Here is a 22,982-nt window from a genome sequence, read left to right on the forward strand (position 1 = left end):
ACCTTATTAGCTCTGCAGCTGTTTATGTACCTCCACGTACTTAAAACACAAACTGTTTAAAAATAACAGCATTGGGAGGATGGCCCAGATTTTTGAAGAATAACAAGTCATTTCCAATTCCTCTGAACCCTTCTCCTCTTTCCCTGAGTGTGCAGCATTTCCTTAGTTTAGAAGCTTTTTGATCATTTCAGAAATTAACATTGCAGCGGGTTCTGAAGGGATGTGCTCATCAAGGAAACCAATTCAGATAACAAAAAGGCACAATTGTTCCTTGTCTCTCTCGTTATGGGGGGTGGAAAAGGACCGTGCAAGCTGATCAGAGTCCTCTGGTTCCCAGTTCTGCCTTCCATCCTTGCCAGCAGCTCTGTGAGCAAAGGCACCATGGAGATGTTCCCTGGTTGGATGGTGGTGCACGATAGGAAACATGGCATTGGTCACTGCAGAACCATCTTGGGTTCCCTGATGGAAAAACTTCATTTCCAGCTGGCCAGATTACCTGTAGGTGACAGTCTGAGGAAAGGAGGGGTCACAGAGGGGATGCAGGTGCATGTTCTGGAGAGTTTTTTCCTTGCTGGATGGTTGGATAAATAAGGAAATGAAAGGAGTCATGCAGCCTAATAGGTTTTCCTTGGGAGATCTTGGGCTCACACCTCACTTCTGTCATGGGTGAGTTATCTCTATTGCTCTTGCCTTGTTTCTTCATCTCTAAAGCAAACCAGCAGCAATCCTTTTAGGATTTCCCTTTTCCTTGTGCCCACACAGGTTTGGGGTCGAAGGCTGTCCCTCCCTTTGGGGTTCCTGTGGTGACTGGAGCCTTGGGTTCAAGGTTGAGTTGTTGGTTTTTTCCCAGTTCTGAATATGAAGTCACAAGACAAAAGCATTTTAGCAAGGGATACATTTGTGCAGGTACTTATGCACACATCCCCAGTAGTACAGGGAATAAAGCTGCTGAAAAATAAGCTGTTGCCAGTACAGCCTCTTCACTTGTCTTACACCCAAGTGCACACAGCAGCATTAGTGACTGCTGATGTGGAAATGTTCTTTCAAACCAGGCATTCATAATTAAACTGAGATCAAATACTCAGCCTTCACTCTGCTGCTAATGATGTGCAATATCTTCCTTTTCTTGTATTATTTTTTCATGTTTGTCTGTGTGTATGTGTGTGTGTGTGTATTTTTGCAGCAAGTTGGAAATTATATTTTTAGTCAAGAGGACTAATTAATAATTCATTCATGAATAATGATGAAAGTAGCTGATTAAAATGTATGTCTAGCTTCAAAAGGAATAATCTTCAGAAGTTATAAGTGTTTATAAAGTCCATCTCACCTCCCATCTTCTCTTCCCAGCCTCTGTGCAACAGCTGTTGTTATTCCCATTCACAGGTAACAGGTAGGAATTATACTAAGAAATGTGATCCCTAAAGAGTAAAAAAGTTGTGGTTACAAGAGGTGGAATGTGAAGGAAATGCACTGCAAACCTTCCTTTAGCCATGTGTCTCTTGGTTCAGGGGATGGTGTTCTACCTGCTAGTTCTCAGTGTTTGCATTTCTCTCCTTTATCCTCTCTTTGGAAGCAAAAGAAACAAAACCCTGAAAGCATAACATGAGGAGAAAAACTGAATAGAGAAGAGAGATGAAAGTCTTTCATTAATGTAGTGTGTGTAAAGCCACCTGTAGGGGCAGATTTGTCATGGTACATTTTTGCAAAAATCATTAACTTGTCATGGTAAAATGGAAATAAAAACAAGTTAAATTCTGAGCCTGGAGGAACAGCTTGTCTGGAAAAAAATGACACTTTTTTTAGGGGTCAGCTCTTACTTTCTCCAATCCTGTGTGACCATGGCCCTTTCCCTTTTAGCCTAGCCCTTTTCCAGACCTCAACATTTCTGTAGTGTTTTGTATTTGACATGTTGAAGAACACTCATTATTACCCTTTCCCCTCTAGATGATCCTTTTTTTTTTTTTTCCTCCATTCTGGTGATGTAGTGGTGGTTGTACATAAAATTATAGGTTATTCCACTGTCCTAGTCCTTTTAGCTACTCTCAGTTTATATTCTCAGCTCAAAAGTACTTGAAAAAGTTCTAGCAAGTTTTTAGGCAGAAGAGCACTTACTGAGGCCTCTCCTGTTGTATCATGTCTTCATGAGCTGTGAGTCCTTATTTTTTGTTAGTGTGGATATGGTTATTACTCCTTGTGAAACAAAGTCACATTACGTGCCTAGTTGGCAATGTTCAACTTCTCATAACTTATCTGTGTTTGCATTCTGAACTAAATGACCTGAAAAATAGTGGGTTAAAATGGAAAGGAGAAGGAGGAGAGGGTAGACACATCAGAAAGAAGAGAGGTTCAGGAATGCATTCCATACTGAGAAATCTTAATTTCCAGACCATCTCAAACAGGAAAGCCATTGCAAGTGAAGGACTAGATGTTCATCTGGTGTAAATAGACACGCTTCACTGGTTATAAGGGAGCTCTGGAAATATCTATCTGTTGAGGATACAGGCCACTTTTTTTTTTAAAGGCATTTAGAAACTAAAGGAAACATAAGAGGGCTGTTTATTTCTCGAAGCTGTGCCAGATTCACACCAGATGAGCAGGAGCAGGATGTCAGTGCTGGTGCCCCTCACCTTTACTGCCCCTTTCAGGCAAACCTCTCCATTAGGATTTGCTCCTGCAGGAAGGTCCCTGCTTGCATCCCTCATGTTCAGGCTGCTTTTGTCACCTTTTGTCACCATGCAGGCAGAGATGGCATCTTCTGCTCCTCAGCTCCATCCTGCCTGGGACTCATTTCTTCCTGCAGCTCATTAAAAACATGGGAAAAGTGGCAGTGAGTGGCACTACAGGCATTTAGCTGGACTAGTGAAGCATTACAAGTTAGGGTTGCTCTTGTTTATTAATTGGTGCTTTTTTTTTTTCCTCTTTTTGAAATAAATTAAAAAAAAATTCTGTTGGTGAGAGAGCAGCAAGCAGGTAGTGTGATTTAATGACAGAGCTGGTAACAGCTCAGGAGCCCTCAGACATAAACTCACACAAAATCTATTGGTCCTGTTCAGAAACAAAGTCTTTTTTGGGTTTGTTTTTTTTGCTAACTTGTGCCCCAAGGGTGAAGCTCGCAAATGTGCTCTTGCAAGTGTTAGTTCCACATCCATTGAAATTCCATTGCAAAACTTCCCTTGGCTACTGAAGGATTAAATGTTACCTCTGCATTTCTGGTTTTAGCCCCTCTGGTACCATGACATCTATCCTGTGCATTGCACTCTGTGTGTGATGTGACAGGGTGAATGTCTTCTGAAAATATATTGTGGTTTTTATCTACCAGAGCTCTGAAGTGCATTAAAAAAGCTTTTTGAAGAGCTCAGGAGCAACAGACATTTGTTTGCTGTGCTTTGGGTTTTTTTTTTTTATGTAAAGAATTTTCTTTGAACAAGTGACCTTTTTGTTTGTGGTTCCACTGTGCCATGCTGGCTGTCCTGGTAACACAGAGACAGAGAGGAGTCTTCTTCAGGATGAGGAGTCCTGCAGAGACCTGAGCTACCAGGGACCAAAAAGCTGCTTTAGGACATGGGTGGTGATATTCACCTGCATGCATAGATTTTGAAAAGCTAAGATGATGTTACTGTGGAAGATGCCCTTTAGCTCTGTAGGTGGGAATGAATTTGGCTAGTTTGATTCTGTACCCCAAAATTCCAAAGCACACCCTTATCTGATGAAAGCAGCACTTTACTAAAAGCAGTGGACTGATGTTTGACATCCATGGTAGCCACTGTTTTTCTACTGCTGGTTTGACCATTTTTGATTTTATTCTTTGATTATCAGGCCTGGCTTTGATCCCCAGGAGCCTCCTGCCCATCTCCTACTCCTCAAACTAAGCTAATCTTAGCCTCTGCCAGTTTTTCAGTGAAGATAGTGCTGCTTCAGTTTCCAGCTCTGCTCTGTTGTGGCTTTAGCACCTCTTTGCCCTTTAGACACATTTATTTTCATCTCTTCTTGATCTCTCTGATGGAACAGACTTGGTTGTTGCAATAGTCCAGTGGTCAGAGGTGGTATAGATCTGTCAGTCCAACATCTTTCTTAGTTAAAACCATAACCTGCAATATATTGCAGTTACTCTTTCTGTGAGAAATAAAGCTTTTGGGGATGTACCAAAAGAAGGCCCGACCTTATGGTTTAGAGTGTTTAAAACAAAACTGAAGCATTCTTTATATCAAATCAGCTCCTGTGGTTCTCCTTCGATCACACTGAGAGATTTTTATTTCATTACATCAAAGCAATTTTTCCTCCCTTCTTAACTTCTCTACCCTTTTTATTTTCAAAGCCTTGCTTATGTCCAAGCTTCAGCTAAAACCTCCTTCTAATTGGTGGTGATCCATAGGTGGTCATAATCTGGAAAATGCTCTTATTGCTTTGTATTCTCATAATTATTAATATTTCAGTTGTTAATATTCAGTAGTATCTCATTATACAAAGCTTATGTCATTCTGAAGAACCACAGCTTTAGCAGGGTCCAAAGCACCAGAGTTTTACTCTGAGAAGATTAGAATTTGTGGTATTTACTGTTAATAAACTTGTAAGATAAAAATTGTATCAGCAAGGGGGCAGAAAAGCAGAAAATTGCAGATATGTGAAGAGCTTACACAATAAAGAGTTAGTTAATTATTTTTCTAAGATGGGTAAGACAGTATCAAATCCATGGGTAACAGTTATTGGGGTGGCTCATTCCATGTTTGATTTCTTAAAAAGAAATAAATATTTGCACTTAAAAAAGAATAAATATTTTTAAAATTGAAAGTAGGAGACAAATAAACTTGGTTTCACTGGTTTCATGTAGAAGAGAGAACAAAAAGTGATGAGATCAGCTGCTTTTCTCCTGCGTAATTCCTACAATCAACATTTAATGGATATGATGGCAAAAGTTCTTTACAGAGAGGGTGATTGGGCACTGGAACTGGATGCCAGGGAGGTGGTGGATTCACCATCCTGGAGGTGTTTAAGAACAACCTGGATGTGGCAATCAGTGCCATGGTCTGGCTGACAGGGTGGTGTTGGGTCATAGGTTGGACTCAATGACCTCAAAGATCTTTTCCAGCCCTGATTCTTGGATTCTGTGATTCAAGCCTCAATGGGACTCTGTAAATCAGAACATTGGTCTGGTCACTCTAAAGCAATCAGCACCCAGCCAGCAGCCAGGAGGTGATGTGGGGAGCGAGGAAAAATGTGATCATGGGAAAATAAAGCCCACAGCTTTTGTCCACAGCAATGAATCCCCTGCTCTGGATTCCTATTGTCTGCAAGGGCTGCTGGTGACAGGGTTGAGATGTCCAGCACCAGCTGGTCTGTGGCTCCTGCAATAGGGATCCTAATTGTTTTTTGACAAATCCTTAGGAAGGCTGCCAGAAGTCTTCTGGCACGCAGTAACAACTGGTTTATGGCTCTGCACAAATGTACAAACTCCTGATAGAGGTTAAATGTACTGCATTAGCAATTGTATTCAATTTGATTATATCATAGGAAGAGAGATGTGATGATTTAGCGATTCGCTTGGGAGCAGTTTGAAACTATTGCAAACTTGACAGATGGCACAAAGATAGCTTAGCAATGTTGCATTATTCCTACAGTGTTGTAGTTTCTAACACCTGTGCTTGTTCCATGTTAAAACAGAAGCACCAGACCAGCACTTGGCATGGCTCTTTGTTGCAGATTTATCAAAGACATGGTTTCTCACCTGGGAAGGCCTTACCTTCATTTCCATACTAGAAACCACAACGTTGCCTTTCCGTAACAAACCAGAAGTGCAAGCAGGCCATGGCAGCTCCACTGAGTTCAAAGTGCCAGAGGAACCCAACTGCTGCTTGGTTTCTTTGTACTCCACACAGGAGCTGAAATGAAAATGAGGGTGGTGGTGCACAAAGCCAGTTTGCCTCCTAGCCCCTGTTCAGTACAGCCCTTCCTGCACCTTTTGATGTGGAAGGCTTTGAAGGTGTGCTAGGGGAACAGGTAGCCACAAAACCATGTGCTTTCAATGCAGGATCCCCCCACAGAGGAGTACTAAATATGTAATTCTCATTACAAACAGCCTTAAGGTAAAGAAATAAGGAATAGTGTGTTCCCAAACTGACCCCAGTATGACCAGGATGGAAAAGAGGGCACTGGGGCACTGTACTGGTGTGAAGGACAGGTGTCTGCCAATAGAGGCAGGAGCTTCTCTTTGAAATGGAGAATGTAAAACCCGTCCCTCCAAATTATTATTACAATTTTGAAATTAAGGGGCTCTCAGGCAAAGACAAGGGAAATAGGAATAACATTTCTTTACTAGGAAAATTAAAATAGAAATGCATTATTACAGAGAACAATCCCAAACACTGCCAGAGTCAGAATCCAAGCTGACACCTGTCAGTCAGTCAGGGTGTTGGCAGCAGCCCCATTCAATGGTGGCTGCATCCTCCTGCAGTGGCAGATGTGGTTCAGCTGGAGCAGTGCTCCTGGAGAAGGTGCAGTTTCCTCTGAAGGTCCAGGGATGATGTGGGAAGGTCTGACTTTCCTCTGGAATCCAGTGGAAAGAAGGTTCCTTGCTGTCCAAAATCTCAGTTTTTATCTGGGTAGGAAAGGCTTGGCTGCTCCCCTGGCTGGAGCATCTCCCAGTGGGATGATGTAATTTTATCAGTCACACAGTGGCACTGAATGGGCCAGCAGCAGATGATATCTTCCTGGAGGGAGGATGGGCTGTGGAAAGATAAAGATGATTGCCCCAGCTGGTTTAAAGCTGGCCCATTAGCAGACAATATGTGCCAGGAGATCAGGGTCACTGCCCCACCCAGCTCAACAGATGGGGACAGAATACACATTGCTGGACACATCAACCCTACACAGGCACTGCTCTCAGTAGGCTGGCTGGTGGTCCTGGTCCAAGAAAGAGCCATGTCAGGGCAACATAGTCCATTTGTGAAAAGATAGGTTGAAAAGACAGTGCAGAAGGCAATCTCTCCCAATGAATTACAGCTGTACTGATTACTGAGGAGTGGAAACATCTGTGCCTGCCCAATGAGTTTGGCTGTTATAAAAGAGTGAGCTAGCTGGCCACTAGTTGCTGTTTCAGTTGAAGCTTGAAATCTGGAGTCTGCTGGCTGTGCTGTAAGGAGTTAAGGGATGTGTGATCATGTAAGGGACAGGTTGGGGGTTGCCAGTTATGCAGAGATGAGGGAAGGAGTCAGAGTTGGCAGAAAAAAGTGCACTGGAAAAAGGCCTGAAAAAGTTTTCTTGTAAAGGGTTGGTGGTGCCAGTTGTGTCCATCTTGATATAAATGCAACATCCATTGGATGAGAGTCAGCTGCCATGGGCTCACTCTTGCTTTTGCTGCCCACATGGCTCAGCCTGGTGCCTAAGGAAGGGAGGGAAAGGAGGGGAGGAGGCAGGGTTAAAACTATCCCTGTACTGTTTTGTTCAAGGCTTTCCCTCTTTCTGGGACCCCTTACCTACCTGTCCAGTGCAGCTGTGAACCTCACAGGAAGAACAGTGGCCTTACAGAGGATGGTACAGCCCCTAGAATCACCTGTGAGCCTTCCAACTCTTCATTTTTGCATGTGGAACTGGGCAAAGCTCTTGGCAGATTACCATTTCTAAAGCTACCAATGTCAGTAACCCGTGTCACATTGTGAGATGTGTCATTCATCTTTTTCTTGTTATTTGCACTTAGTCTTGGGTATGCTGAAAGAAATATTTTCTTTTTTCCCACCTGTGGAGGTTTTTTTTGTTCTTTGCCTCCCTTTTAAAATTCTTTCCACCATATGAGGCAATGCTTGTAGCATTTTCATTCTAAAAAAGGAAAAAACCCACCATGTTTTGAAACTTAGTGTTATGCAAACATATTCTTCAGGGCAAGCATATTTTATCCATTAAGGAAGAGAATAACTTTCACACTGTGACTTGCAAGCTTCTGTGGGATGATGGAACAAGCAGTTTCAGATATGGTAAAAACATCCTTGTGGAAAACCAAACTGTAAATTTCTGGACAAGATAGCTTTTTTTCTTTTTTTTGTGTTTTTTTTTTTTTTTTTCCCCAACCCTGGCATGGAGACCAGTAAATATCCAGTAATTCTGTGATTGAAGGCAAAGATAATCAACCTGTTGCCTTAAAGGGCCGTCAGAGGTGTCTGATTAGGATATTCTCTATTATTTGAACTGCAGCTGCTTACCAAGGGACTGAAATAAATCAGAACTTCTGAAGCTGCTGAGCTGGTATCTTGGAATCAAAGAGGAGCTGAAGCTGTAGCCCCCAAGTCCAGTGATCTGAAGCATGCCCAGGGCACAGGAGGGTGCTGGGTGAGGGTCCCCCACAGGTACAGCAGTAAGACAGGACAGCCTTTGCTTTATCTTCATCCTGGTTGCCCAAAGCTCCCAAAGAAAAGTGGCTGTGCCCATCATCCTTCCAAGTGCTTGTTGGGGAGGAAGGTTCAGGGGCATGGAGGGAAATTTGATGTGAATTCAGTGTTGTATTGACAGTCAGACAACCCCTGTGAGCTGTGGTGGGAAGATGGAGGGGGTCTGCTCTGGGGAAAATGGAGATTTCCTGCTTTTTTGTTCTTGTGCATATGCCTTCCCTTCTGAAAGGCTGTGGTGACAGGAAGTGGGAGGTGATAACTCCCAAGGTGTTTTGAGTAATGATGGGGTGTTAGGTGGTTTTCAGAGAAGAATGGCTCAGTCTCATTTTCTGCCTGGTGTTTCAGTGAAGGAGTGCCGGAGGATTAATCAGACGTGACTCCTCTGCAGGAGATGTGCTTACACTGCTAACTGCAGGGTGGCTGGAGCTGTGTCTGCAGCCTCTGGCAGGTCTGTGTGAGTTTGCTCTGCTCATGCCCACAGCTGAGTCTGAGCTGTCTCTGCTCACTAACACTCTGTGTCAGAATGCATTAGCCCAGGTCTAGCACTTGCTGAAGCACATACAGAGCTCCCAGGGGTCTGGGAGCATGGTTAAAGCTTGCTCATCTGTATGAGAGTAGCAGCTTTTAGAAAGGTACCTAAGTGGCTCAAAGTGAGCCAGCTCAGCCCAGCTGGTTGTCCCACTTGGAATGCCCATGTGTGTGTGACAGCTTGCCAGCTCATACCATCCACAAGCTGCTCCCTTCTCCTTGGTCACCAGCCTGCAAAAGGGAGGCTTTCTGTGCTTGGGGACCAAGGAATCCTTGCTGATGTTGTGTGGCAGAGCACAAGCCTGTTGTCTGCACATCACTGCTCTCTGCAGGTGCCTGAGATGGGCATTTGGGGAAGGGGGTTCAGCTGTGTTTTGCTGGGTGTCTCTGAGATCTGTGGGTCACAGGTTAAGGCCTTGCATCATCAGAGGCTGTGGTGTTCCTACAGCCCCTCTGTCCCACTCCCTTTTGTGTCTCCATGCCTTCATTTCACCTGCCTTGTCCATCCTCTGTACCCCCTGCCCAGGGCAAAGGCTGTCATGCATACTCTGTGTGCAGGAATTCTTTATGGAATGCACAGGGAAATGATTTTATGCTATCATTTATAATAAACAACATCACAAGATAGCAACAAATTGATTTTTTTAATCATTTCATCTTCTCCTACTATTACATGGGATTATTCTGTCTGTTAACCTTTCAAGCTATGGTGCTAATTTGCTTTATTGCTTAAAACCTAATGTGAATTTCCCTCAGGCTGTTCCAGAAATTGCTTGCTTTGTTATCAAAGGATCAACAATTCACTGAAGACATCTGCTTTTTTTTCCTCAAGCTATTTAAAGAAATATATAGAGATGTGTACAAGGAAGAACTATTGAAATAATTTAGAAAGTAGTACCCCTCCTGTAACAAGCTGTTTATGGTGCAACAGTTGTACCATCCCAAAATGCTCACTCATCCCTGGAATGGGATGACTTAAGATTTGTATTTTATTCCCTTTTGTACTGTAAACTGAGCAGACCCAAGAAAAAGGTGAAAAGGTGCTGAGGGAGATTTCCAGTGAGTATCAGGCTGGTTGGTCGATTTAGTGATGGCACATGGAGCAGACAGACTAATGCTCGCTGTAACTCCCCTCCTTGCAGGTTTTTATCACAAAGATGAGAAAGACTAACAGCACAAGCATGAAACAAGGAACAATAAATACATTTGCAGACTGCTGGCTGGTCTGTGGAAGTCCCTGCTGCAGTCAGGAGTGTGGCAGGTGTGAGTAATGTTGGTGCTTTCACCTCTTCGAGCATGAATCTGCTGCAGCTCCCCATTGCCAGGAATCCATTTCCTTGAAAATCAGGCACTTCTTCCCAACGTTGTGTAGTAACAGAAGGGGGAAGGATGGAGGAGAAACCTGGACTGAGCTGTGTTGACTGTTTCTGTGCTCCTTTACTGCTCATGCTTTGTGTCTTGAGCTTTTGTATTATGAGTCAAAGCTCTGAGTGCCCCTTTGACTGAAGCTGGTTTTTTTTTCCAGATATAGATGCAGGAGTAGTGTTTTGGGTAAAAGGTATTTTTCCTGTCTTTAGATTTATGTTAGACACAGAGGTTTTTCTGCCATGAAATCCTATCCGGGGTTCACTGAAGACATGTTGTAATTAATTCTTTTGTTTGACGTGCTACTTTTAAACGACCTCCTGTGAGAGCAGCGGTGCGCAATTGTCACCTGCTCAGGTCTGCTCTGGTTGTGTTGCTCTTCTTTTTGTTCTCACTCTTCGTTATGATTTAATTGGAATTCAGCAATGACCCTGACAGAAATGAAGAGGATTCAGGCAGGAGAAAGCAAGGAATGTGAAAATGAAGCATAGTATAAAGGAAGCTTTTGTAAATTAGATGCCACAGAAAGTGAAATCTAAGCAAGTTGTGTTTCCTGGGATCATCTGATTTTATTCTTCATCTGCTTACTGAACTTAATGAGTATGACTGTTATTAACACTGAGGTTCTTTTCCATGACCCATTTTGTCTGTCCAATACCTCCGAGTTGTGTAAACATCTCTGCCAGGGAAATGGTGCTGTTGGAGACCAGCTTCTGAGGGCATGGAAGAATCACCTTTCCCACCTGGATTTGTGGCCAGAATAACTCATCTGCTAGTCTTCTGCTTCTCAGTGACTTTGGCTGGCAGGGAATTAAGCTAACCCTTATCTCCCTGAAAAATTTAATAGATTTGAAATCACTTGTGCTATACAAGAGATTCACCAACCTAATCGAAGAGCCCTAATGAGATCTTCGTGTTTCTGACAGACTACATATGTTTTTTGAAAGTCTATAACCTTCTTCAGTTAAATTCATGATATTTAATTATTTTTAATTAAAAAAAAATCACTATCTTTCAAGGGAATTTTTAGAAGGAAAAAGTACTTTTCTTTGTCTGTAAACCAGGAATAGCCCTTTCTTTCCATGTGTGGCAGTAATAACCTAGTATCTGAAAAAGCTAAAATTTTTATCATTGGGAAGGAAGTCAGGCTCTGAGCTATTTGATTTAGCTATATGGAACCAGTTTATCAAAGAAATATTTATTTAGCAAATTTTTTTATATGTTTTATGCTTATAAACATGTAGGAATAAAAATATATATATATTTAATACAAATTTTCCTGCATTTTGTTTGCACTGCTGCTAGTCACTAATACATCTGTGTCAGAAAACAAACATCCTCCATCTTTTCCATGTATGATTTCAGCTATGAAATGAGAAAAGTGGTTTTATTATGCTCATTGTAGAGCTATTTGCTTGGAGACCTAAGTTCTCCTTCTGATTCATGGTCTTTGCAAACAAAAGGAAAAGAAAAACGGAAGAGAATTACAGAACAGCAGTAGTTTCTCTAACTGGAAGCAATGTAGCAATTATTCCATCTGGCTAAGTTGACACCTTTTTATAGTTTATTGCTCATTTGGAAATGATAGTCACAATTCCCTTGTGCAGAATGCTCTCATCCTTCTTGTCAGAAGAGCTGACAAGAAAGCCCAGATCTCACAGGGCTCCAGGGCAGCTCTGGGCTGGCTCCTGTGTGTCCCTTCTCTGCAGCCAGGAGAGAAATGGGTCTGGGAATGGGGTGCCACAGTGGCCCCTGCACTCCCCCAAAAATTGTCAGAGTCATCAAATCAAGATTTTGTGTAGATTTGGGCTGATGTTGAGAAATTTCTTTCATTTAATTGAGGGAATTGAATAATTGTCAACAAATTTAAATCGGGGAAATTAATATCACCCAAAATTACCTCTATTTTCAAATAAGTTGTTCTAGCAGGTGAAATAGAAATGCCAGTACTCTCAATTCAAGTTACCAAACATTTGGGATCATAATTTCAAATTTTTTTTTTCAAAATTGATCTTCCAGTTGGCTTTAACTCCATTAAGATGTATTCTTGGGAAAACTCTTAAAATCTTCAGAAATCTCTTTTCCAGTATTCCCAGTTGGCAGTGTGTGGCAGCAGACAGCCCAGGAAGAGAAATGCAATTGTCTCAGCTGGAAGAGGGTGCAGCAGTGCCCTTCTGAGGAGTTGAAAATCTGACTCCATAGGTTTTGAAGATCCTTGAAGGACACCAGGAACCTTTAGGGATGCTGATACCCTGTGCCTGCAAAGTTCTTGGCATTCCCCTAAGAAACATCTGTTGGGTTCAAAAATTTTCAGAGAGCTCTGGTGCAAAACAAGGTGATTAAATTTCAGAACTCCTTTAAAACTGCAAGATGGGGAGGAAATGCTCACAGAAAGGTACAGGCAGACATGGATTTGCTTTGAAAATGGAATTCAAGAAGGAACTCATTTGACAACTACTTATTAAAGCCATAGCTGTGGAATCTTCAATTCTGAAATTAGCCTCCCTGCTCCAGTAGAAATGTCTTTGCTCCCTGTCTTATTTGTCCTTCCTCGTGTCTCCACAGGAATGATCTTGTGCATGAATTTCTGACCAGCTATCTCCCACCATGTTTTGTGTATGTTTTGGGCAAAGAGGACGTTAGCTTAGGGATCAGATGATTTACAGAGTGGAAAAATACTGCTTTATAATAAAAGAGGATATTGAATAAACCCCAGATTTAATACCCGACACAACACCCTGATGAATGTAATTGCATTTTAAGCATTCTGATTGAATTTTTGATCCATATTGCATTTGTTTTGCTTGTGAATCTTTTATGGGGGGGAAAAAAAGTGTCTGGAGATTAAAGGATTACCGAGTTCTTAAGAAGCCAAGGCAGCTGCTGAAGCATCTGAATATTCTTGCCAAAATTTGGTGGGAAAGATATATTAATACTTCCTATTCTAGCAAACCCAAATAGCCCAGGGGAAGAGGGATGAGGGAGAAGAGCTGTAAGGGACAATTGCTTCTACAGGTGAACAAACTGCAGGGTATTAGCAAGAGCTGGAACAAAACAGTGCTGTAATTGAAAGAACTCATCTGAAATGATTATGGGGGAGGCTGAGGCTTTTCTTTTTCCTCTCTAATTTTCTGATGAGATGGAAAGAGTGAGCAGTACACTCAGTTTATAAGTTACTCATTTCTGTTCTCTCTTAGTGGCAGGGAATGTGGGCAACGTGATGGAACCTTTAACCCTTAGAAGTAAGGTTCCTGCAGGAGACATGGAGGCAACAAGTGTGTTTAAAAAGGGGGTTCCAGCAGGAGGTTAGGCTTCAGCACAGAGTGTTAGGGACAGGTTCACCCAGAGGATGTGATTAAAGGCTTTTAGGGTCAGGGTGTGTCTTCAGTGGCTTTGCTTTGTATATACACACAGAGCTATGGGCAGCTGTGAAACTCTGGTTGTGCAAAACCTCTGCTAATTATTGAGGCCAAATGGCCACTGCATGTAAAAAAGCAGCAAATGTGCTCTGTTGATTTGGCTGCACACAGGAGCAAAGTCATGTCCCAAGAAAAGCTGAAACCCTCCCAAGCACTATGAGGTCCAGGGAGGACTCTGAGGCTTTAGTGGGCTCTCCCAAGTTTATGGTGTGTTTCTGCAAACGCTGGCTGGCTCTCAAAATCTGCTCCTAGCTGAACAAAACCTCCAAGCAAGTCTTAAGAAGCCTGATCAGGGCACGTGATAAGCAAAAGGCAAACACAAACAGTGCTGATGGGGAATGGGTTTTGGCTGGTGGTTTTTGATTTGAGAGAGCAAGGGATCACCACATCTGTTACAGCTGAAGTTTGTTAATGAAATAAAGTGCCATAGTTTTGTTGCTCTGAAATTATGCAAGCAATATTATTTTTAATGTTCTAAAACTGTAGGTTTCATATGTTATTGGTAGCACTACTTTAAAACATGCTTAGCATAATTTCTGTGCCAGTCAAAGCTTCACAAAACACTGGAAGTGAGGACAGAACTAAGGAGCTGAACAAGAAAAGGAGCATTGGAAAAAAATGCCTAGGGAAAGAACTTATTAATTTCTTCTGTTTAGTGCTTTTGATTAGATATACAACATGGGGCTGGGGGGAGGCTTTTTTTTCCAAGTCTGGAGTAGGGGGTGAGGTTTGCAGATATTTCTAAATGCCAGATTTTCCAAATCAATTGGAAATGGGTCAATCCCCTGAAAATATTGTAAAGTCCCAAGTGTTTTTGTTCAGGACAAAGAAACTCCTTAGGCATGAGGGCAGGGTTAAAAATCTGTGTTAGACCTAGAGAGCAGTGAAACATTTCAAGAGGAAAACTGATGCCTTGGTGAACCCCTGGCTAGGTTTAAAACCAACCTATAGTAAAGCATTTTGAGTTTTCTGCACAGTTCACACTGGGCAAAACCAGAGTTGCAGGTTCATATCTGTTCCACCATTTTTATTTTTTTTTCTTTCCTTAAGGATTCTGTGAGGTGTTTAGGATTGAAGTTTAGGTTGCATAGTATATATATGGAGATATCTGAAGTAATCATTCCATATACACTTGCCTTTGGGCAAACTTTATATTCTCAGCCACATTGTTTAGGCTTGTTTGTCATTTTCTGGCAGCAGATAGACATGCCTTGAAAAAAGAAACAGGCTTCTTTGGTTGTAACTGGAATCTCAGATTCTCTAATCATGTGGCACTCTTGGTTATGATTAACTTTCCAAGCCAAGTGCAGCAATTTTAAATGTCTTTCTGCATGTACTGTGAATGTGTCTCAGGTGTGGTTATGCCTACGCAGATCACTTTGGTTTGATAAAGTGCACTGACACTTGGATTTTGTTCTTTTATCTATATACAGCTGAAAGTACTGGATTAAACTTGAAAACTCCTCACAGCAAAGCCTGCACCAAATGGCAGGAGTGAAAGGCCTGGCTGGTGTGGCAGTCTCACCCACAGCTGTGATGGCCTAGGAGTGCCACCTTCTAATCCCATTTCTGCCATCTCAGCCCTCTTCCCACCCATTTGGGTGTGCAGGAGGATCCAGTTCCAGCAGATATGGTCTTCTTTTGTGATGGATGGAAGCAATCAGCTCTGGAAACTCTGGCTGCCAAAAGTAAAGGACAACTGAGTGGGAAAAATGCCATTCCACCCATTCCAGGGGCAGTGGTAGCACCTGGATAAACCCTTCTAGTGCCCTGTGTGAGTCTTCCATATGACCAAATGGGGCAAAGCTTTTAAAAGAAAGAAAGGAAAAAAAAAAAGTGGTAGTTTTTTTTCACCGCTTTTTCCCCTCCCTATTATACATCCTTCCAACAGAGGGGTGAAGCTGTCTTGTTTTTACTGACCAATCTGCAAAGATAAGGCAGTATGAAGTCAAAGCCCTACAAGTCATTGGGAATGCAATTGAGAATAGCCACAGTCCTCTGCTGGCTCTAATAATTCTTAGTTGGATTTGCTTGTGTCTGTCATTGCTTTGCTTATGATTATAATGCTTATGGAAATGGAGCTTAGCATCTTTTTTTTGTTAGAAGAAAAAGATCCTTAAGCTCCATGTATTGAAATGAACTCTTGTAATTCTTAGGAGCTAAAGGATGAAATAATACAGGATCATAGTTATTTTTGCCCAGAAAAAAAATTACATTAATCCTGCCTTCCCTTCACTGCTAGCAGGAGCCACAAAAGGAAATCTCTGAGGCCCTTTGGCAATTATTTTGTAGTGACCTTTTTGTGTTTCCCTGACCTCTGCTCTGCTGTGATGTGAAGGAAAGGCAGGAATGGGAGATGACTGAGGGTGTTGCCCCACACTGGGCAGTCAGAATGGGTGAACCAAGCTGTCCCTGTCATGCTCAGAGCAAAGCCAGCTTAGAGATCCCCTCCTAAGGGCCAGAACTGCTCCCTGACTTCACTCTGCAGCAATGGCATGGAGGAGAAAAAATCAGCTAATGGCCTAATTCTGATGGGTCAGACATTTGCTTTTGAAATGACCAATTCCTCCAGCATCATTCTGCTGGTCATAAGCAATTTGCAACATCTAGTGATCAAGTTAATTGTTTTTCCATTCCAAATAATGCTGCTGATCCTACTGTAGATATTAGTGCTGTGTGAAATAATCATTAATAGGTCCAAAATGCACTTTGGGCATTGTGACATCTTATTAAAAGCTGAGATTTGCCCAGCCTAATGTTCTAATGTTAGGCTTTTGCTAAATATAATTAGATGTTTGTGTTAAACCCAGCAGTAGACCTGATGTATAACTTGGGGGTCACTGAGTGAATGCACTTTATTAATTTCATATGGAAACTTAGAGGTCAGGTGAACAGCACAGGAAAGGTGCTCAAATAATGCAATTTTAAAACACTGTAAAAAAACACTTATATAGTGTTAAACTATGTATAAGTTTACATATATATACTATATATATAAACTATATAAAAAAACCTATATAAACTATAAACTGTATATAGTGTTTACAAACACTATATTCAAGTCCAAGTTTGCTGTAAGAGAACTGTGCAGAGGGGTCTCAAAAAGCTGTGAAAGCACTCCCCCCTTCCTTGTTGCCTGTGATTTTATAAAATGGGGGGCTGGTCAGTGATGCCCAGGGAGCCACTGTGGGGCTCAATGATGATGCTCAGCTTTTGGATTAAAAGAAAGAGAAGGCTTTTTGGTACAGAAGGAACAGAACAACATATATCTCAAAGGCTCAGAAACTAGGCAAGAAACATAACCTATCTTCAATGAAAAGACAAAAAAGAACAAAGCCAAGCCCTTCAAATTCTTGAACCACTTGTGGGAGTTTTACACTGAAGAGTTAAGCTTGGCCTTGCTAACCCTATTAAGGATGTTGTTGCTCCCTGGGCTTATCGTGTTCAGCAGGAAGGGAGGAAATGAAGCAGGCCAGAGGAGCAGCTCTGTAGGAAAAGGCACAGGAGGCATGGCCTCTCTAGGAAGGGAGGAGGTAGCAGTGCCTATCAGTGCTCTGCAGGTTTGATGCCTTCCCTCAAACATACTCTGAATTTCTCAAAATGTCAGCTTTGCAAAAGAACCTTCCTCCAACTTTCCTACTCCCCAGCTGAGGCAGGCAGTGCAGCATTTGTCCTTTTTATGCCTTTTTATGTCACAAGTTATAATGCAGTCAGGGTAAAAAGAAGGGAAAGCATTTAATTACTGGGAAATAATGAATGTCCAGGAATCAGAATGTTTAAAGAGTCCCAGTCACTGTTTACAGGAAGCTGGTTCTCTTTTAAAGCTTTTGCTGCTTCACATAGATACGATTAATCAGACATCTTATGTTCAGGTTCCTTTGATACTGTGATAGCTTGCCTTAATGCAAAATGGGCTTGTAAGAGCTCCACAAGTAGTATATTTTAGTCCTAAATGTAATTCAGTTTGCAGGAGAGATAAAACCCTGCTACAGGGAGAAGAGTTCTTGGAGCTGAGCCCACATTTTTTGAGGATATAGCCTTGATCCCCTAAAAGGGTTCATTGCAAACTATTGAAAAGCAAATAGTTGTGGGTAAAAAATTCTGTATGATTTGCTGTAATTACTCTCCCTCAATCATATTGTGATATTGCTTGATCCTGTTGGCTGCGGCCCCACTTATCCTGAGGTTGCTTGTTTAAAGGCAGGATTGCCAGTGTGATTTTCAAATTGTTAGACCTGGAATATCAGCTGTTCATCATTCAGGATAGCAGGTTTTAGGATATTTCCTGTCTTGTTTAGGCTTATAAATAACAGTTATTCTCTTCAGAAACATTCAGCAAACCTCTGCTGCCATGAAACAGAAAATGTCTTTTCAAATAGCTTAACACTATGGGCTCCTGTTTTCATAAGGTACTTTAATTTTTGGAGGTCACAGTTGACATTCCTCAAAGTAGTTTGTGTTTTCAAGAGCAGCAGCTATTTTCCCCACTAGAAATAAGACTCCTTCTCAGTATGTTGACTTACCCCCTTCTGGCACTATTTATTGCTCCTGAAAATCTTGGCCCAATGGCATAAATAAGAATTCTTTTGAAACCAGTGCTCTAATAAAGGTCCCCTTCCTCCTTCTGCTGCATCTCTATGTCTGTTCACCATGGTCAGGGAAGCAGATTATTCCCTCTCTCTATGCAGGAATTACTTTTATCACCTTCCTCCTCCATCTTCTTTTCCTTAGACCAAGCAACCCTATTTCTACCTGCCCTTAAGGTCCCTGCTCACCTCTGTTTTTTGCTCTTTGGGTTTTCTCTCTGGGTTCTCCTTGTTTTGAAGTGCAATACTGAAACTCAGCTGCCAACGTGCCAAGGCTGAGCAGTGTGAAAGGATTATCTCACCCTGCAGCCTCTGTGCCTCTCTGCACACTGCAGAGGGGTGCTCACCTCTTCCTGTGACAAGGTGTCACAGCTCCTGATGGTATCTTAGGGCTGAGGATCAAAATGCTTTCCTGAAGAACTCTCTCTTGCTCCTCTTTCTCATTCGGTGTTTGTACAGTGGATTATTTCTGTTTGAGGATAGTCCTTGGCACTCGTCCCTGTGAATTTTGTTCTTTTCAGACTCTTTTTTGGATATGTCAAGACCATTGGAATTCTAATTTTATTCCTCTGTATATTTGAGGGGATTTTACACCTTCACATTGTCTGAAAACGGATGAGAATGTTCTTGTCTGTTCCTCAGGCAGCAGTTGTGGAGAATCAGAGTAAGGCTCCTTGTAGGGCTCCATTTTGACCTCAACACATCAGAAGCTGTTCCCTGCACACAGCTACTCATCCCCAAAGTTTTCCCAAGACTTTCCATCATTTTCTTATAAGAATATTAGGCAGCACAACCTAGCATTCCATCTGGAGCAGAAGGATGTATATTTGCTAAAAAGATGTTCCTTTTTTTGAAGTGTTGGCCCTGTGCAGTGAGCCAGGGTCTCCTGGTGTGAGCACCTCTGTGATGTTCCAGGCTCTCCTGCTGGGCTGGCTGGTGGGAGGCAGCAGTCCAGGCACAGCAGCTCTCCCACAGAGAACAGAAATGCTTTAATCAGGGCTGGGGAAGGGAGGGTGTCCTGGATTCCAGACTGACCCTTCTGATCTCCCACAGAGCAGCCATTCTGATTGAGGTGGCAGGTGGGACTGGGCAGACCTGCTGCTCCCCAAAACCAGTTTGGGTCTGTGTGAAAAGCTGAGATGGGGGGTGTGGGGAGGGACACACGGAGCTGGACACCAGGCTTCTCCAAAGGGATTGTGCTGAGAGCTTTGAGCCAGCTCTGCAAGCACAGACTCACAAACCCATCTAATGTTGATTCACATGGTGGCTTCTTCTCCAGAGTAAATATCTGTGTCATACAGAAGGTTAAGAAACACCAAATGAAACACTGGCCAAGCTCACAAGGCTGTAAGATTCAAGAAGATCAAGATGCTGGCTCTGTGTTCTAAGTGGCACTTCAGGCTGTGTGAGCACAGGGAAGCATCAGGCTGCTGCTGCATTTGTTCCTAGTAGGAAAAATGAGCTGTTCTGGTGTGCATGGTGCAATGCTAACTCCACCATCTGGGTGTAACTATTAAAAGAAAATGTTTGCAGCTGAAAATATTGGTTCTGTGAAGTTCCTGCTTTTGCCAACTGTTTGCTTTCTTTGGTGGGGAAGTTATCAGTGCTGCATTTCTTTAGAGGAATGAATTATGGCATTTCCCCATGAGGTTCCAGCCCTGCTGAGAGATCTGAAGCAGGCCTCTAAATTTACAGTGTCCTTTCCCAGTACATCCCAGCTGACAAACAATTCCAAATAATGGTGTGGGAATTGTGACTCCCACAGGTCTGGGTGCTGTGTCCCTTTGCCTCGCTGACATTGAACTTCAAACTGAAGTTTGTCCTTTGATCATTTTTTGTGATCCATCCTGTGCTGTGGGTTTCCACAGACACTGCAGGTCTCTGTGTTTCTGTTGGACAGTCTCTTGACTCCTCAAGTGCTGTTGCATGGCCCCAAAATATTGGGCTTGGAGCAGAACCCATCCCAGGAGGTTCAACACAGAGTGCTGTGCTGAGCAAGTGAGAAGGAGAGGTGGGCAGGTTTTATTTGAAAGGGTCAAAACAGTTTGAGAAAAAAAAAAAGCCCATTCCAAGAGCTGTGGATTTTTCTCAGTGTTTAATCTTGTGTATGAAAAGTGTTTTTTGTCAGCAGCAAGTTAAAGGAAACAGTGTACTGGGGGAGCTGCTGAGCAATGAAGCAGGCAGGTAGTGATGCAGATCAGCCAGTAGAGTTTGCTGCCTTGAGTGTTTCTATGTGCTACAACTGCCATCCAAAATTATTTATTTGTGTAGAACACAACTACTCCTTTTATTTATTATTATTTTTTTTTATCTGTTCAGATGATGGCCAGCCTTCACTCTAGAGGCTTTTCCCTCTCAAAGGGAAAAATCCACCTTACATCCTTTTTCAAGTTTGTATAGGTTTTCTTTCCTTCAGTTTTGAGGAGCTTTTTGAGTTTTCTGTTTGTGTTTATTCTTGGTTTTCTGAAAAAGCAGTAGAGGATCTTGTGTGTACAGCAGCAGAGTTAAAGCAATCAAAACAATAGGGCTTAATTACAGGTTGACAACAATGTTATTTATAACACAGGTGTTGTATGAGCAATTTCTATTTGTTAATCAAATGTTCATTTCCTACCTGTCTGAAAGTCATTCCTGTATTTCCAAATCCTCACTGGTGGTAAGTTTAGCAGTTTTTATTTGAAGGTTTTATTTGAAGGACTTTTCATTTCTTTCTTCTTTTGCAGGCATGAAAATAATACTAATAAAAACATTTTAGATTTACACTGTTAAGGGTGTTGGTTCATTTCTTCTGTGAGAACTGGAGAAAAATAGACAAAAGCATCAATTTCAAACTCTAGCCCCTAGGATAGCTGCAGAATATTGTCTTCAATTTAAGAAGAAAAATTTTTGAAATTCACAAGGGAAGTTTTTTTTATTTTTTGGACTGAATCATTGAAGTTGGAATATCAGAGTCATCAATCCTTTTTCTTTTTATTTTTAAATAAAAGAGCTCAAAAGCTTCAAGGAAAAAAAATGCTAAATGAAGAAAAGAGTAAGGAATGCTATAAACAAAGCAGATCTAATTTAAACCCAACTTTATAAACAGAATATTTTCTTGTGTATTTTTATTCCATTCCCTTTTGCTCCAGTAAATTCTCCTGCATTTCTCTACATCTTGTACAAAAGTCTTCAGAACCCAAATGTTTATGCACATAGTAGATTGCAGCCTGCTTTGAGGTGGAAATCAGCTTTTGAGAAAGACTGTGCAACACTGAGTGTCTGTTTAGTGGAGGAAGCTGAAGGGGACATTGCTTGTTAACTGAAAGTGCAAGAAGTGCATTATTTCTCATTTTTGGTATTGGGAAAGAGCTGTGTCTGCTACTTTGTGGTGACTTTTTTTTTTTTTTTTTTTTTTTGAAAGATAGTGATTGCTTTTTCTCCTTTGATTTTTAAGGTTTGATAAACCCTTTACCAAGAAGAAACACATATTTAGTTTTGAAAATATCTTGCTGTTACACTCTTCATAGGCTATGCACAGGGATGAGTAATCAACATATTAAAAAAACACCAGAAAACCTCAGTTATTTTCCCATAATGGTAATCAAAACTTCAAAACATTAATGTTATATTAAAAGCAATCACATTTGCCTTCCACAGGACAATGTGGGTATAAATAAACCAGTTTCTTAGGGAGCTGAAGACAGCAAGATCCCCTCCTGGGGCAAGGAGCCAAGGTGCATGTTAGTTGTTCAGCCAATGAGCAGACTTGCAAGTTAATCAGAGCACTTAATAATTCTGTTTTAGAGCAGAACCTCTGCTGCAGTGGTGGGAGGCACAAGGTCTTGAGGATCCCCATCCCTGGGCAGAGCAGGCAGCAGGAAGATGAAAGATCCTCCCCAGTGCTGCTGTGACATGCACATCCAGAATGCAAATAATTCCTGGGTGCTCCTCACACACATCCCCAGGAGAACAGGAGATGGTTTTTGTTTCCCCTCCACAATCACTGAGCACAGGGTGAAGCATTTTTCTTCTTGCTGCAGAGCAGCCTTTCCCCAGCCAGAATGCAAAGGATGCACCTTATGGTTTGAGGTTAAGATGATGTTTTTTGTTCTCCTGGCCCCAGGCACACTTTGACAGAGGGTTTAAGATGGGAGCCTTCAAGACTTGCCCTGCTTGCCTGATGAAGCAGCTGCTATTTTTCTGTCTGCTGGTTTGGACACTCACATTGTCAGTGTCTGTAGCTGTGCAGCATCCTCAGGAGTCAGACACTTGCTGCTCTGTCTGTAGTGACAGGATAAGGATAACCTGCCCAAGGGAGGAGAGGATTTTGGGGCATAGCAAGAAAATTACACCTGGGTCTTATGGGTCACCCATCTTGCTGCAGCCACCAACAAACTGAGCTCTCAGAATTGAAGGTCTGAGCTCCTGTTGTATCATGGTGTCCAAAGTTACTGTATTACAAACTATGTGGTAAAGTAAATTAAAAAAACTCTCAAGAGACTAGGAGTCAGTAAATCACAGGACTTCTGGAAAAATTGGGGGTTTACCTTGGGAAATGGAGTTCTCTTTATCAGGGAAAGATCAGAGATGGTTTGGCTTTAGTAGGTGAAGACCAGGAATGCAGGAAACATGTTTTCTATTTCCCTTTGAGAGATGCTCCATTACACACTTTGTGTAGTACTTTTTCAAAGGCAAGTTAGTCCAGCTGGACCATTTAGAGCTATAATTAA

The 22,982-nt window shown here is 42.0% G+C and overlaps 1 protein-coding gene across 3 annotated transcripts in view; it reads left to right on the forward strand.

The window, feature by feature from the left end:
- Positions 1 to 22,982, forward strand: part of ERBB4 (erb-b2 receptor tyrosine kinase 4) — a 517,882-nt gene that overhangs the window by 309,014 nt on the left and 185,886 nt on the right. The gene's annotated exons all lie outside the window — the stretch shown is intronic.

The sequence above is a fragment of the Erithacus rubecula genome (assembly GCF_903797595.1).
Source record: "Erithacus rubecula genome assembly, chromosome: 8".
Classification (NCBI taxonomy): Eukaryota; Metazoa; Chordata; class Aves; order Passeriformes; family Muscicapidae; genus Erithacus; species Erithacus rubecula.